The sequence below is a fragment of the Teleopsis dalmanni genome, chromosome 1 (genome assembly GCF_002237135.1).
Source record: "Teleopsis dalmanni isolate 2A chromosome 1, ASM223713v2, whole genome shotgun sequence".
Lineage (NCBI taxonomy): Eukaryota > Metazoa > Arthropoda > Insecta > Diptera > Diopsidae > Teleopsis > Teleopsis dalmanni.
In genome coordinates this window covers 202,864,838-202,869,019 of record NC_051846.1, presented here as the reverse complement: position 1 = coordinate 202,869,019, position 4,182 = coordinate 202,864,838, and positions in this window count along the sequence as shown.

Below are 4,182 nucleotides of genomic sequence, written 5' to 3'. Positions count from 1 at the left end.
ATATTGTAGTAATTTAAAAACCGTGTTCTCTTTTAAGACTTGCTTTATTGATTGAAATATGTTTTTACAAAGTTCATATTTGGAGGAGCAGTGTGCATTAGCATACTGTGAGAATTTGCTGAATTGGCGTCTTCACACGCCAGCCCAAACACTATCGTCAAACGGACGGTAGGGGCTCATATTGCAAGAATGCAATAAAGTTACAATAAATATCAGCATACTTATTTACTCACATAGTGTATGCTTATGCACGCTACACCTCCTGTTTTAAAAAAATAATGTAATAAAATTTTAAACAAAATTTTATGTAATTATTAATAATTGTATATATTAATGTATTATTAATATATTGCTTATATATTGCATATAAAATAATTTTTTTTTTTTTATTTAATTACAAATATATTTTCATTATACATATCTACATTCATTCATTCATTCATTCATTCATTACTATATATATATATATTATTTGGATTTTATTATTTATTTTTTTTTTTTAATTAATATATCGTTTTAACCTATTTTTGTGCACTTTTTGTGCTTTACCTTTACTATCTACTATAACTATATTATTACCTATTTCCATATCTTTAACTGAATATGGACCTATATATTTATTTTCTAATTTATGACCTACTTCGTTTTTTAATAAAACTTTATCTCCTATTACTAATTGGAAATTATGTACATTATTGTCATAACTAATTTTATTTTTTAATTTTGATTTATCGAGCATTTTTCTTGCTCTTTCATGAACTACTTCTAATCTGTATTTGCTTTCTTTAGCATAATCATCTATATTGTATAGTGGATCTATATTACCACTATTGAAATCATAGAATTTTCTTGGAATACGTCCATACAGGAGTTCGTATGGACAGTATCCATGTGCTAACGATGGTGTTGTGTTGAAGCAATACGTGAAGTATTTAATCCAAACATCCCAATCATCTCTATTGACAGAGATGTAAGATCTTATATATTCATTATACCTGCTTTAAGGGAATAGTATTTATATGTATTAAATATATAATTATAACAAAATCAGTTGCAAAGAAGATGAATAGTGAAAGAAATAAATTTTGTCATTACTTAAAAAAAACTACATTATTTTGACTGTTGTACTGCTAGTTTGCAGAATAAAAATATAACAGAATCAATTGCAATAACTGTGAACAAAATGGATTTTGCCGCTAAATTTAAATCTAGACATTGCAGAATATTTATAACAAATACACAACTAAATAAATAAGCAACAGAATATATCATTGTTTAAAATGAAGTAATATTAAACTGAGGGTAAGTCACTACACTTAATATATATATATTTTTTATATAAAAATTGTTTTAAATATGAAAAAGAAAATTAATTTCCACTCGATCAAATAATTAGTGAACTGCCGAATACTATATTTACGTATGACGTCATTAATTCATTCATAAAATATGATATATACGTATTATAATATGATATATTATTATTTGCATACATATATAAATATATATTTTTCATTATTTTATAGCATAATATTAAAAACATATTCTAATACAAAAATTTATAATATTTGTTATTAAATATAATAATGTCATCAATATATTTAAAACAAATTTATTTATATTAATAAATAAAGATTTGCAGGAAGAATTGTTTGGAAACCCCTCCACTGAATTATGAGGATTGATAAATCTGCAAAAACTGCCTTCATTTACTGCTTCTTATATCAGACCTTAATAATAAATATTAATTGAATTGTCAATTCAAAATGTAGAGTTGCTTGCATAGTCCACACTGTATGACAGCGCACTTTAATAGCAGACATAGTATACAAGAATTCAACGTGGACACACCTCTCCTTAAATCTCTTATTTCCATTAGAAATCCAAATTTTTATATGTATTAAATAAAAATATTTTGATTTGTTGCAAAATTATACCATTATTAGATTATGTATATTCCATAACAATATTTTCCTATTCTGAAAGTATACATAGTTTCTATAACGGCATAGTTTTTGTATATCCGTTTGACTTAGCAGTTAATTGCATCAGTGTTGCTAAATCTATCGCTTACCCTTCTATCGCTTACTTCTTATTAATGTCTGATAGCATATATAGATAACAACCGTCTATAACAATCGGCTCAACAAAAAACATGCATCAGCTTCCATAGTCCATAGTTTCTTTATAACAGCGCACTTTCACAGCAGACATAGTATTTAACAGTATAACTTGGATGGGTTCTTCTTTAAGTCCTGTTTTTCCTTTAAAATCCCAATTTTTTATATGAATTTAGTATGAATATAGTCTTTTATCACATAATCTATCTACTGCATCTTTCAACTATTTTTCAGAATAGTGGTTTCAGATTGTTTTGGCAACCTTCTTCAGAATTATAAATTCAATAATCTGTGCTTTTAAAGAGTTCTCTGTGAGGGATTCTGACTATAAAAACAATTCTGTTGAAAACAATTTTGGTTGCGTGTGAAATTAAGTTTTATTTATATTTTAAGTTCTAAAACAATATATTGATAGTCCGACATAAATAACTTTTATTTGCAATCCTTTTGTGTGACTTGCTCCACTGTCATTAGCACTGAAAACAATTTAAAAAATAATCACAATAATAATAATAATCAAATAATCATAATATGGGAGGCGTTAAATATAATTCATCAAATGAGCAAACTAAACAAATTTCATGCCCTGCACACACCCGCGCCCGCTGAGTTTGAAATGCAATCAATTGGTAGCAAATTGCATAATTCAAGTTATATAAATGCATGACCAGGAAGTAGCCTCATTTTATTTATTTCAATATTCGTTGGCCGACTGAGTGCATGGATGTGCGTATGTGTGCGTGCTTCTGTGGCGAATTTTAATCTGTGGCGCGGTTACCAATGACGAAACTATACAAACACACACACATACATATATATATGTATGCTTAACAAGTGTATAAGCAAATATTGGCTGCTGGTGCTGCATATGGAAAGCCTGGTCCCATAAAAGTATGCTTTATTTGTTAGTTAAAATTTGTACGCGTTCTTATTTATGTTCATGTTGAGTGAATGCACTTGTGTGTGTTTGAGTGGAAGCGTTGCAGTTATTTGTGTATTCGTGCATTAAAATTAATTAGATTCGAGGGAGTATTACCAACATTGACCGCACGAATTAATTGATTCAAATCAATATTCTAAAATTCGCCTCAAACATATTGAAAATGCAGGCGCTGCGGTAGTTTGAGGTCAGTTGTATTTGTTAACGTAGCAATGAAACTCACAAACACACATAACACACATATACATTCATGCACACTGAACACACTCAAAGAGTGAAACATCAATAGCAACTGAAACAATAGCACCGACGACACTGTTAACGTCGGAGCGTACATTAGCAACGCATCAGCCGCCATTGAAATATTAGAAGCAGCGGCGACGGTAACGTTTTTATGCAATTCGCATTTTAATGTTAGTTATTATAGATTTTTCCATTATTTTTTTTGTTATTTTTGGTGCAAAACATTTTTTATTCCTAACCATTTTTCCACGTTTGGCAATAATTCATCCTAAACCGATTAAGTTTGTTAGTCGAATGAATTGCAGTTGGAGCGCATTTTAAGTGCATTTGCATTTCTGTTGCGAATTCTGTTAGATATCAATGTGTGAGTGTCGACATGTGCTGATATGTATGTGTGTATGTCTAAGGATACACGATGGTCTGAGGTATTGGAAAGTAAACAATATCAAATACGTTTCGATCGTTAATGGAATTTGTTATTTTAAAGAAGAAAATCAAATACTCGGCAACAAAAACAGCTCGATTATTTAAGATTCGTCATTTATAGATATTACGAGTACTTGCTTAGTTAGTTTACTACTACAGAGGTGGTCGCGTTCAGTATACTATAGATATATATTATTATTATTATTGAATTGTTAAAATTCGACATATTACTCTTATTCATACTGACTATTACAGGAAATTGATATGATTAGGTAGGTTATAGGTAGGTAGTATTCACTGACAGAGACCACGCAGAGATCTAAGGTATTCCCAGCGATACCTAGTTAGAGTGCGATATGTTATTAATTGTGTCCGGCTTACAAGGGTTGCTGGACATATGGACATCAACATAGGGACGTCAAGACATAGGGACATCAGGACACGGGGACTTCA